The sequence below is a fragment of the Carlito syrichta genome, unplaced genomic scaffold (genome assembly GCF_000164805.1).
Source record: "Carlito syrichta isolate Samal-C Ts95f unplaced genomic scaffold, Tarsius_syrichta-2.0.1 Scaffold288096, whole genome shotgun sequence".
Taxonomy (NCBI): domain Eukaryota; kingdom Metazoa; phylum Chordata; class Mammalia; order Primates; family Tarsiidae; genus Carlito; species Carlito syrichta.
Window position 1 is genome coordinate 21,335 of NW_007232192.1, and position 13,590 is coordinate 34,924.

A 13,590-nucleotide genomic window follows, 5' to 3' on the forward strand; every position below is an offset into this window, starting at 1 on the left:
ATTTTTAAATCAGGAAAAAATTATTTTTGAAATACAAAAGAAGAGCAACAAATATGTTCTCTTGTAGAGGTTTGTCTTACAGTGCTTATCATCTGCTCTAAATTAAGCCCCACCTTCAACATGGATCAGAGTCACATGAGGGTTTGTTAAAACAGATTGCATGACACACCCCAATGCTTCTGATCCAATAGGTCTGTGATGTGGCCTGAGTAATTGCATTTCTAACAATTCTCAGATGATGCTGATGCTGCTGGTCTTTTGATTACACATGGTAAGTCACACCTCTACTTCTTGATAGCCTTGGCAGACAGATGAAGTCATAGTTTCCTTGGTGTTACTGATTTAATATTTCCTTTGACATTTGGAGAAAAGAGAGCATCCTAAATAGGAATTAGTTGATGAGGATAATTTTTTTTTCTATCGCTGCCTCTTCACAGCAATAGTTTATTGGACATATCCAATCTGAGTGCAATTAATATTTTTCCACTATTAATGATCTCCAGGCTGGGCACAGGAACTCACATCTTTATTCTCAGCACTTGGGGAGGCCAAGGTGAAAGGACTGCTTGAGCCCAGGAGTTAGAGACCAGCCTAGGCAACATAATGAGACCTCATCTCTACAAAAAATTAGCTACCAGGCGTGATGGTGCATGCCTGCAGTCCCAGCTACCCAGGAAGCTGAGGTGGAAGCATCACCTGAGTCCAGGAGGTCAAAGTTTCCATGAGTCCATGATCATGCCACTGCACTCCAGCCTGGGAGACAGAGTGAGACCCCAACAACAACAACAAAAAGAATTTATGTATAGGAACTTTATATTGTTTTTTAATTTGAGCACAAGTGTCTTAATGTACTAAAATACAGTAATAGATTCTTTATGACTATTCTAGAATCCCTGGAAAAACAAAAATGCTAACATGCTTATGGATTATTTTGACATTTTACTTGTAGCTATACATAAATAATTTTCTATCTGTAGTGGGGTTTTTTTTGTCTTGTTCGGTTTCATCCTTCTTTACTTCTAGAATCAGTTTTATGTTAGTCTCAAAAAATAAGTTTGGCATCTTTCTCATTTTTCACTTGCCTTGTCAAAAATTATTTTTAAAGGTTAAGAATGCCTTTTAATCCTAAAATAAACTGGGTCCTGAGCATCAGCGTGTTTAAAACTTTTCATGTAATTCTAAAATGAAACCAAGGTGAAAACCACTGCTCTAGGAGAACATATAAAGACACTGTGAAATAACTTATCCCTGTTGTAATTAGCAGACCTTCCTCAAGGATCTGTTCCATGGAGAGGTGTTTTGTGATCACTCAGGAGAGATGATCAACTACCAAACAAAATTACGTTGGTGGTCTAGACCAATGATGCCACATACCTACCAATGAAGTTTGAAAGCAAGTTGACTACTCACATGCACTAGAACTGCTGAGTGAGGAAACAGGGATGCCACAAGTTGGATTGAAGGGAAAGGGTGAAACAGTGTGTATGCATAGGCTGAAATTTTATGTTGCTACAAAATGGGGCTGTGGTGGGATTCCCCCAAATAGTCTGGGGTGTGTAGGGTTATTTAAATGGTTGAGTGTTGGTAAAAACAAAAACTTTAACTGTGTTCATTAAGGATACGCATAAAATGGCCTTATGTTAATTAACCAAATGTTCTAAGACCCATAGATACCTAGAGTTATTTTGTTTCCTTACTGTTGACAAACCGCATGAGCAAACACATTCCAGTGACAAATGTTATTCTGCCCTCTGCTGGTTCTAGTTGGACTCCCCTGTTTATATGCATTTCAGGAAAACAGCTTCAAGGTAGAAACAGGAAGAAATTTTCCCCTTAAAAATACAATATGCAAAAAAAAAAAATAGGAAGGGAGGGAGGAAGGAAAACAGTATGAAAATCTTGTTGTACATACAGTGTCAAAAATCAGATCAGGAATATTTTGATCCCATATAAGATTTCAGGTTTACATTGTTTAACCAATTATGTCATTCAAAAGCTTTCAAAATTGCAACTTCTCAATCTTAAGCATTCACAACCAATAGTTGAGTTCAGTAATGGCTCCCCCAAGCAAGCCTTAAGACAGTAACATTTTCCAAGGGCAGAAATAATACAACGTATTCAGACATAAATAAAACTGCCAATTTCTTAATATTCTAAGTGTTCGTTATGTAATATTTCCATGGCAGCGCTAGGATTTTCACTGCTGTAGGCCAGTTTCTTTTACATTGTTCAAGCAAACACACACACAAGTACAAAGGCATGCACACAAACCCACACACACACATATACAGACATCCATGTATATTCATACACATAGCTTCTGGACCAGTGAACTCAAATTCTCCCATTATTCATACATGGGAGTTACCTGTTGACCATTGAATGATCAAGTGGCATTACCTTTGTGTTCCCCATTCTCCACCTCATTCTCTCTGCAAGATGTTCTGTACTGAGCATTTTTCCACTTAGAATGGATGTGGCTATAAACACACATGCTACTTAATGGTGCCTCTGAAAATGCTATTATTTTGCACATATTTCCATCTTTATTTTTTAGATATAACTAAAGAAATCAGCTTAGATTACAGGCAATATCAGAACAGGATCAATATACAGATGAGAACTCCCCAAGTTATGATTCAAACTCTGGTGTTTTTCTGTGCACAGACTTTCCTGGTTCTTGTCTACAGAAGCAATAACTCTTTACTGGTCCTTGTACCCAAACCCTTTGTTACCATCAAAGTAGCAGATTATCATTCTTTGATTTATTTCAGACAAGGACTAGTCAACAGCTTTGTGGATACGGCTGAGGGGACTGGGAGTGGCAAGTTATAATTACTAATGATTGTCTACTTTATCTTATTAACCAGGTAAAGTTTAGTACTCAGACATCAGACTGTGTGCAGTAGCTCACGTCTATAATCCTACCATTTTGGAAGGTTGCTTGAGGCCACAAGTTTAAGACCAGCCTGGGCAATAAAAGGAGACTCCTGTCTCTACAAAAAAAAAGAAGAAAAAAAAAGTTAAAACAAAAAAAGAAAAGGAAAGAATGAAAAAAAAATCAAAATCCTTAAAGTTATAATTTAGTAATTGTAAGAAAATTTATAACTCATTGTGATTGTTAATTTTTTAAAAACTCAACATAAACTCTTGGTTTACAATTAATAAATTTTACTTTCTCACACCAGATTTAAAGTTTATTCTACTTTTTGTGACTCAACTACCCACATACATACACCTTCCTCCAGATAATAATTATAAAGCATACTCCCAAAAGATCCCGAATATTGTGTGAATCCAGACCAACCCAGGAAGGACACTTAATTTTTTGCTCTAGGGAAAACGACAGAGGGTCTTTTGCTCTTGGGGGCCGGGTCTACTGCTCAGATGATAGGTAAGCACACAGCACACAGAACTTTTGAGAAATTGCTTGTATTATTACAAACTAAATTTATTATATATTTAATGAGCACATTTTATTCTATAAAATGTAAATACCACACCCCCCCAAAATACATAAGAACAAACTTAAATCTGTTAGGCTGATTACTGAACATAATTGATGTTTCTCTGCTTTAAGGTCATCACTGTTGATTCCAATTTTCAGTTGATGAAGGAACTTCTAAACTGCATGAATACCTGGACTTCTATGAAAATCATTTTGCCTGTGTTATCTGAGACTCTAGTCCTTTTCCTTTTTTCCTTAATTTTTAAGTAAATTTTTTAATAAACAGAAAACACCTGATGATTTCCACTATGACAACCTCTTAAATTCAGGGTCTGTATCCTTTCTCCTTTAGGGAATGGCTTGAAAGTAACTCTTCAAAGCCAGTCTTAGAATCTCACTCCCAGGAAGTTTTTTCTAAATCTCTCTCTTGACCCAGACCCATCCTCCCATTCCAGCTACTGATGATATCCAATGCAGAATTTCTCCAGGAGGGTCACATCCTGGACTTCTTTGTACTAAAGAGGCTGCACAGACATCTCAGAGAAAGCAGCTGTGATGTAGGTTCAGTGGAATTTCCCCAGTCTCCCAGCTTCTTGGGGAACCTGAAGTCAGATTTCTGGAATAATAGAGATCAAACACTATTTTTTGTTGTTGTTGTTGTTTTTGTTGTTGGAGAAACAATAAAATACACCTCTTATCCTGATTATGGTCTGGGTCACATCACAACTGGGACAAAAGCTGCGGTTGAAAAATGGAAGTGCTTTAAATTCTTTAAATTTTTCTCTGTAAAATATTTTGGGACAGATTTGATAGATTTGCACAAACACTTTACTAAAAAAGGTATGTGGCTGTCAAATGAAGACAGAAAAATATGCTCAACATTATTAGTCACTGCATTTGTCGAATGCAAATTTAAAGCACAATTAAATAATGCTTTCTATCTAAAGGGATGGTTAAAATTTAAAAGAGTGTCCATATCTGGTGCTGGAGAGCATGTGGCATAACTACAACTCTTCTCCTTAGCAGGTGGGATGTAACGTGGGTAACCACTTTGGGAAATATTTTGCAGCTTCCTAAAATATAAAACATATGCCTTCTATATGATTTAGCCATTCTACTCTTAGTTATCTAAGAAAAATGAAAGCCGATGTCTTCACAAAGACTGATACACAAATGTTCAGAGCAGCTTTATTTGTATTACAAAACCATGGAAAAATACCATTCATCACCAAGCAAGACAATAAATTGTATATCCATAAAATCAAATATAATTCAGCAATAAAATAAGCTATCCATTAAAATATGAATTCCTCTCAAAATATTAAGGCTGAATGAAAGAAGAAAAAAGCAAATATTGTATTATTCTATTTACACAAAATTCTAAGAAGTGGCAAGCTAATCTATAAGGACAGAAAGCAGGTCAGTGATTGACTAGGCAAGGGGTTGTTGAGGTTAGAGATGAAAGATGAAGGGATTTATCTTAGGACTTAAGGGCGCTCCAAGGTTGCCAAAGAAACAAAATTCAAGTTCTGTGACTTTGTGAGGAGGTGGAAAAATGGACGAAGAGTGGGATCAGGAGGAGAAGGAGGTTAAGAAAGACAAAGACCATTCATTCCTTGGAGCAGAGTAGATCAGTTTAAAAGTGATCTCAGCATAACTATTCCTTCAGGCTTTCCTTGCAAAACTCCAAAGAGCTCTTCCCAATAAAGAATTAAGTACAATACAGGCTTGTCTCTTTATCTTTGCTGCAAAGAGAATCTGTCTTCAACATCAGGAAACTTCAAGTTACTTAAACGTTCTGTACCTCATTTTGCTCATATAGAGACGGATAATACCTCTACATAGGTCACAAAGTTCTTGTTGAATTAAATGCACAATACATAGTAAAGGGTCAAAAACATAGTTATCAACTCAAGAAAACTTAGCTGTTAATAATTATTCATGAAAAACTACAACATAAAGAGTTACGTGTGGCACCAGGGGCAGTGGCTTATGCCTGCAATCCCAGCACTCTGGGAGGCCAAAGCAGGAGGATTGCTTGAGCCCAGGAGTTCAGGACCAGCCTAGGCAATATAGTGAGACCTCATCTTAACAACAACAACAACAAAATTAGCCAGGCATGATGGTGCACACCTGTAATCCCAGCTACTCAGGGGACTGAGTCAGAGGGACTGCTTGAGCCCAGGAGGTTGAAGCTGTGGTGAACCTTGATTGTGCCACTGCACTCCAGCCTGGGTAACAGAGACTCAAACTCAATAAGAAAGAGAAAGGATTACATGTAGACGGATATAAAGAAATATAAAAAGCTAATAAACATTCCTGTCTGCTTAGATTCCCTCCCCCAGAATAGAAAATGAGATACAGTTTTCAAATGTCAATTAAATAATAATAAATAAAAATATTCAGGGTTGTAAAGGATAAGATGGGATGTTATTATTTTATGTCAAAACCTCCTAAAGTCATAAAATCACAAAAACCAAATAATAGTAAATAATTAAGTAGAAAAAAATCTTTTTTCTCCCCAGCTCTACTTCCACTTCTTGGTGGGCAATAATTTGGTGGTTGATGGCAGAGAGAATAATCCAAGTACCAGGCTGGAAAATGTCTTGAGTTAGATTATCTGGGGCAACAGGAGTGTGAGCCCTGGCCTGTTCCCCTTCCAGGGTCTCCTACCTGCAAGCATGCTTACTAGGAGAACAGATGCTTGCGCTGGTATGAGAAGAAGTCGTTTACATTATTGACGTAGTTCAAACACCCAGGCTTCTATATGCTTATTTATACAAGGCCAAACACCCTTCCTTCTTATGTTGACTCCACCCAGTTGGTCATCTGGTCAACTCTTTATATCTTTATGCTGCCACAATGTGGTACAAGATTGTTCACTATTGGAATGTGTTGTTCACCAATTAGCAACTAAAGATATCAGCAACACCACACAACATTGGCATGCAATTTCTTGCCTGCAAGTTATTTCACTACCATAAGATGCTCAACCTAATTAAATATTACACTGCAATTTATTCCATTTACTTCAGATTGGCAGATTTTTTTCCCTGTGTTTGTTTTCTCTCATTTCTCTCATCTCCCAGTTTAACTATCTGATTGCCAAAATATAATTTTAAAATAATTATTTTAATACCTAAACTTAAATAAATATAAGAGCCTCCTGGTTTAGTCAACTTTGCACAAATATTATTCCAATTATAAGCACAAACTCTCAATATGGAATGTTTTTGCATATTTAAACATCTCCCATTATACTCCTTGTCAGAATAGAGTTTGAATAGAAGGAGTAGGATTTATAATATTCATTGACCAGGCATGATGGCTCATGCCTGTAATCCCAGCACTGTGGGAGGCCAAGGTGAGCAGATCATTTGAGCCCAGGAGATTTATAATATTCACAGCAGCAAAAGATAGAGTCTCTGGACCTTGTGATGTCTGCTAGATTCTTGCCTCTCTGATTTCTGCACATCACATTTGATTCTGCTTCTAAGTCTATGAGTCTGCCATTGTCATGTTTTATTCCTTCTCTTTATAAATAACTCAGTTTTAGGTATTTTTTTTGTAAGCAACAGCATATGGACTGAGATAGTGTAACAGTTCTATTATATTGAAGTAAGGGAGGTTCATCTTAGCTTAGTCTCCCACAGGTCTGAAACCAGAAGAAAACCACTATCTTTGTGTCACCAGGAGCTAATGGAGACAGGATTCACTAGACTCTATCAAAAAGCAGATTGAGCAGACAGCATTGATCATGTAAAACTTTAAATTGCAGTTAGAATTGTATACCAATACGTAAAGAAACAAATGTCCAATGTTAGATAACATTACAATAGGTTGTTGTCATGGAATGCTTCTTCTCCATCCCAAATGATTTTTTGGTTGAGCTCTGATTTAAGTTCATATTCTGTGCAGGTAGGAGACCTTTGAAAGGACTGTACCAGAAGACCGTGCTCAATGTCTTGCTTACATAAGTCACTTCTAGAAGGTCCCTCACATTAATTTCATCCAAGAGTGTTTCTGCTAATTGGAATAGAGGTGCAGGGAGAGTTTCCATAGCTGATGGAATGACTAAAGGTAAGTTTGGCGAAGGATTTTGAATCAATATCCTTTTTTTGTGTGTAAACTCTGGCTCTAAAAAAGAAACAAATCACTACCAAGAGAAACAGAAGTATGGCTCCAAGACCAAGAAGAGTCTGGAGAAAAAGAAAATTAGAAAGTGTTTTTTATCCATTCATAAGCTGTTAAGAAAACTCATTCATAAAGAAGAAATAAAGGTGAACATAGTGACTTACACTTGTAATCCCAGCACTTTGGAAGGCCAAGGAGGACTGCTAGAGGTCAGGAGTTCAAGACCAGGCCTGAACAATATAGCGAGACTTTGTCTCTACAAAAAAATTATTATAATAATTAGCAGGGTGTGGGGTATGCTTGTAGTTCCAGCTACTTGGGAGGCTGAGACGGAAGGATCACTTGAACCCAGGAGTACTAGGCAGCAGTGAGCCTTGATCATGCCACTGCACACTAGCCTGGGCAACAAAGTGAGACCCTGACTCAAAAAAGAAAAAAAAAAAAAAAAAACAAGGAAGAAGGGAACAAACTTTCAGGGCACAGAACATTACTCATATACAGTATTTAAAAGACTTTGTTTCCTTGCTTTTTTTTTTATTTTTTACTTTTTCAGTCAGAGTCTCACTCTATCACCCAGGTTGGAGTGCAGTAGTACCATCACAACTCACTGCAGCCTCAATCTCTTTGGTTCAGATGATCCTTCTGCCTTCCACTTCAGCCTCCCGAGTAACTGGAATTACAAGAAAGCACCACCTCACCTGGTTAATTTTTTAAAAATTTTTATAAAGATGAAGTCTTTCTATGTTGCCCAGGCTGATCTCAAACTCTTAGACTTGAGTGATTCTCCCACCTAAGCCTCCCAAAGTGCTGGGTCTACATGTGTGAGCCAGCCAGTTTTTATTTATTAAATGGGAAGCATTAGTTGCAATTCTCTTCTTTTTGTATTAGTAAAAATTCTGACTGCAATTTAAAGTTTTACATGATCAGTGCTGTCTGCTCAATTTGCTTTGTAATAGAGTCTAATGAACCCTTTCTTCATTAGCTCCTGGAGACACAAAGTTAGTGGTCTTCCAGTTTCAAACTTGTGAGAGACTGAGCTAAGATGAACTTCCCTTATTCAATATAATAGAAATGTTGAGCCGGGCTCGGTGGCTCAGCCTGTAATCCTGCGCCTTTGGGAGGCTGAGGTGAGTGGATTGCCCGAGCCCGCGGGTTCGAGACCCGCCTGGGCAGCGAGACCTCATCTCTACAATAAATCAAAAAATCAGCCGGGTGTGGTAGCGCGTGCCTGTAATTCCGGCTACTTGGAAGGCTGAGGCAGAAGGATCGCCGAAGCCCAGCAGGTTGAGGCTGTGGTGGCCGGGAGCGGCCACTGCACTCTAGTCTGGGCGACAGAGTGAGACTCCAACTCAAAAAAAAAAAACAACAAAAGAAATGTTGGATACTATCTTATTCCATGTTCTGTTGCTTATAACTGAAACTGAGTAAAATATAAAGAGACGGAATTTGTTTCTTACATTTACAAAGACTGGGAAGTCCAAGGTCAACAGGGTGCACCTGGTGAGGAGCACAGGACATGAAATTGAGAGGGGACTGACCAGGCTGCCTCAGGTCACTCTTCCTTTTCTTGTAAAGCCCCCAGTCCCACTCCCATAATAACCCAGTAGTCTATGAACTCATTAATCTGTGAATGGATGGCTTCATTTATGAGAGCAGAGCCCTCATGACCCAATCTCCCTTTACAGGTCCCAGCTCTCCATACTGTCACTGGGGATTACATTTCAATATGAGTTTCAGAGAGGATAAACATTCAAATCATAGCAGGCATAACAATCAGGTTTAAAAACATAGCGAAATTTTTTTTTAAGTGTGTATCTAAGTTCTAGAAATAAAAATGAAGTCAGGCAATCCAACTTCTACCCTTGAGTTTCTCAAATTCTATTCTTTAGGAATAATTAGATATCAGTTTTCTTAAGTGTGATTGCTCTTATTCTTTAACTGGGTTTTTCACTCAAAGAAGCACTTATAAGATCATGAACACCTTTGGAGGTGGGTGAGTATTGATCAATCTACTTCATTTAATTTAATGGCTACACAAATTCTACATATAAAGAACATTTATATTCTATAATATGAAGTTTACTTAATCATTCACCTGTACTAGCTAGCATATTAAGTTGACTTCAGTTATCTTTATCATTGATGTAAATAATGCTACAGTGAACAAATGTGAGTATTCATTTGGGCAGCTGGATGAACAGAGTATTTCCATAAGATAGACAACTCTTCTTGTATTGGCTGGGCCTAATGGTTTAGAATTTTGACAGATGTACCAATAATGTTCAAAAAATCACTTCTACATATGTTATATAAATGTGCACTCTTACCCAATCATCATCAAGCAATCTTTTTTATTGTAAAGGAATTTATTAGAAAAAAAATCCATGATCATTAGGGGGGCTAATTATTTGGCATATGTGCAATTTCTACTTACAGCTGTTTCTGCTTCTGTAAATTTGCTTCTTTATGTTTGTGTTGTTCAGATTTTTATTGAGTTATTAAACTTTGTTGAACTCTTTCTATATTTAGTATGTTAATATGTTTTTCATTCTCATGTGACTTAAATTTTTTCTGATGCTTTGCTACACACTTTTTAAACAGATAAACAGTTTTTTTATTCCTCTTCCTCTCCCCCCCTTCCTCTTTTTCTTCCTCTTCATTTTTCATCTTCCTCTTCCACCTTTTTCTGGGCAACTTTAGTTAGACCCTTTGCTCCATCAAGTTTTTCTTGAGACTTCTTGTCAGCAACATTCTTCTCATACTTCTGCTTCAACTTCACCATCTTAGTAATGTAAGGTTGCTTTTCACTGCCACTTAAGTTATTCCACATCTCACCCAGCTTTTTTGCCACATCTCCAATAGAGATGCCAGGGTTTGTGAATTTGGTCTTGAGGCAGAATTTAACAGGAAGAATGCAGATGGCGGCCATTTGGGGGTATCAGGGTCCTTCTTCTTGTCTCCCTTAACTGGTCCATAATCCTTCATTTTCTAATAGTAGCTTTTTTGCCATTTCATCAAATTTAGACATTTCTTTCCCAGACATTGTCTTCCACCTCTCAGAGAACTTCTTGGAAAATTATGACAAAATTGACAGGACCTCTGAAGTTGTTTTGGTTTGGTTTTTTCTATTTATTTCTCTGCACACATGCACAAAGAAGGCATAAATAGACATCTTTCTCTTAGGCTTTTTGGAGTCACCTTTAGCCATACTGACTGTATTGTTCAATAGTCTTGACACAATTTTTAAAAAGCTAATATGTTTCTCTATTTCTTCATGGTTTTGGATCTCAGGATGCTCAGATCATTGACTCTACTGTTGGTCAAGAAGTATTCTAAATATGCAATTAAATCCACTTAATTGACTGGGTGCAGTGGCTCAAGCCTGTAATCCCAGCACATTGGGAGGCTGAGGCGAGAGGATTGCCTGAGCCCACAGGTTCAAGACCAGCCTGGGCAACATGGTAAGACCTTGTCTCTACAATAAATTTTTAAAATGAGCTGGGCATGGTAGTGCATGCCTGTAGTTCTAGCTACTTGGAAGGCTAAGACTGAAGGATCACTGGAGCATAGCAGGTTGATGCTGGGTGGCCATTAGCATGTCACTGCACTCCAGCCTGGACTACAGGGTGAGACTCCACCTTAAAAAAAAAAATCCAATTAATTGATGCCTCTGTTTAATTCAACTATATCCTTACTGATTTTCTGCCTGCTGAACCATCAATTAATGAAGTGGGGTGTTGAAGTCTCCAACTATGGTGGATTTGTCTATTTCTTCTGCAGTTCTGTAAGTTTATGTTTCACATATTTTGATGCTGTTAAGTTCATATACATTTAAGACCGTTGTGTCTGTTGGAAGAATTGACACTATTATTGTATAATGCCCTCTTTTAATCACTGAAAACCCTTTTTATTTTAGTCTTATTTGTCTGAAATTAATAAAGCTACTTTTCTACCTTCCCTTTGGTTAGCGATTAATCATTTGTATTCATGACTTTATACATTTGTCAAAAGCCATAGCGTTTTATAGCAGAGAGTGAACCTTCATGTATGCAAATTTAAAAAGCTTTCATTTAGGAAATGCAAATCCAAACCACTTTGAGATACTACCTAACCCCTGTAAGAATGGCCATCATTAATAAAACAAACAACAACAGATGCTGGCGAGGTTGCAGAGAAAAAGGAACACTTCTACACTGCTGGTGGGAATGCAGACTAATACAACCTCTTTGGAAGACAGTGTGGCGATTTCTGAAAATACTAGAAATTGACCTTCCACATGACCCAGCAATTCTCCTATTGGGAATATACCCAGAGGAACTCAAATTGTTCTACAAAAAAGATACCTGCACACGTATGTTTGTAGCAGCTCTATTCACAATAATAAAAACATGGAACTAACCGTGTTGCTCATCGAAACTGGACTGGATAAAAAAATGTGGTACATATACACAATGGAATATTATGCAGCCATATAAAATGACAAATATATGGACTTTGCAGCAAATTGGATGGATTTGGAGTCGGTCATACTCAGTGATTTATCACAGAAACAACTGAGTTCCATATGTTCTCACTCATAAGGTGACCTTGAACAAGTATAATGCTATAAGAAAGTGATTGGCAGTAGCGGAAACTGTCAGGGGAAGTGGGGGTGGGACTGGCAGTTGGTGGAAACTGCTAGGGGAGGGAGGGGCATACCTCGTCAACAAGGGTACCTGCATGATCAATGTTTGTATACATAACCCTGAATTGTACCCCACATCTTTATAATAAATAAATAAATTTTTTTAAAAAAGAAATCAGGGACCTTAAAAGGAAAACAGGCCATGAAAAAATATACATAAGTGTATTATAAATGTATGAAACAATCTCATTGACTGATTGGGCAAAAAGGCCTGATCTAAGTAACTATGAAAATGAATGGAGTCCGTAAGACTAAAGGCAAAAGGAACTGCACACCAGCATTGTTCTTTAGTTGATAAAGTTTTTTTCCCCCTATGGACGTATGAATTAACAATCTGATACTTGTATCTATGTGTACAGAAAGTGAACAATTAAGTAAATGGATGGCAGGTGGTAGAAGTCAGGTTTCTCACTGTCGGTGTGAAGACTTACAGCTTAGCAAGAGGAAGTGGCTAGAATGGTGCATGTGGTAATGGACTAGAATTGGAGTCGTCAGTGTTTGCTCATATTTAGCTTAATGTAGATACAGGTAGTAACATATACAGATACTATAAATATGTTCGTTAACACAGGTTAGCATGCAGATATATATTTCTTTGCTCAGTCAGCTCAGAAGTCCTAAAAGAAGCAATACTGCAGCAGCAAGTATATCTACTGCATAGATCTTGGTTTCTAATCTCATTCCACAATAAAAGAATCCAGAGCTCCTTAACAGTTAATTCTAGGAATGGGGAGGAAAATATAAAAGCAAAGACTGGAGCATTTTGTAGTACCTACCAGAAAAGTAAGAAAGTGCTTAAAAAAATTGTAAAAACAAAAATTCACACTGATGGTCATTTTTTTTTTTTTTTTTTTTTAATAATTAATCAGTATTTTTATTATAGTTTTGTGGGGTACAGTTAAGGGTTAGGTGTACAATTACGTTTCATTCAAACACCCTGTTGATAAGAGGTGTTTTCCCAGCCCCAGACAGATATTTGCTACTGTTAATCCCCTCCCCCTCCCCCCCATAGTTTCCCAGTACCGTCAGTCATTTTCTTATAGTATTACATTGGATGTTCAAGGTCCATTATATGAGTGAGAACATGTGATATTCTGCTCTTTGTTTCTGTGTGAGGTCACTCAGTATTATAGACTCTAGTTCCATCCAGGTTGCTGCGAAATTCATGATTTTGTTCTTTTTTATGGCTGCGTAGTATTCCATCGTGTATATGTACCACATTTTTTTAATCCAGTCCTCTTTTGATGGGCAGCATGGTTGTTTCCAGGTTCTTGCTATTGTGAACAATGCTGTGATAAACATACGTGTGCAGGTATCTTTTTTA

The 13,590-nt window shown here is 37.5% G+C and overlaps 1 pseudogene; it reads right to left on the reverse strand.

Moving 5' to 3' along the window:
* Nucleotides 1-10,238: 10,238 nt before the first annotated feature.
* LOC103255405 lies at nucleotides 10,239-10,790 on the reverse strand (annotated as a pseudogene).
* Nucleotides 10,791-13,590: the final 2,800 nt, after the last annotated feature.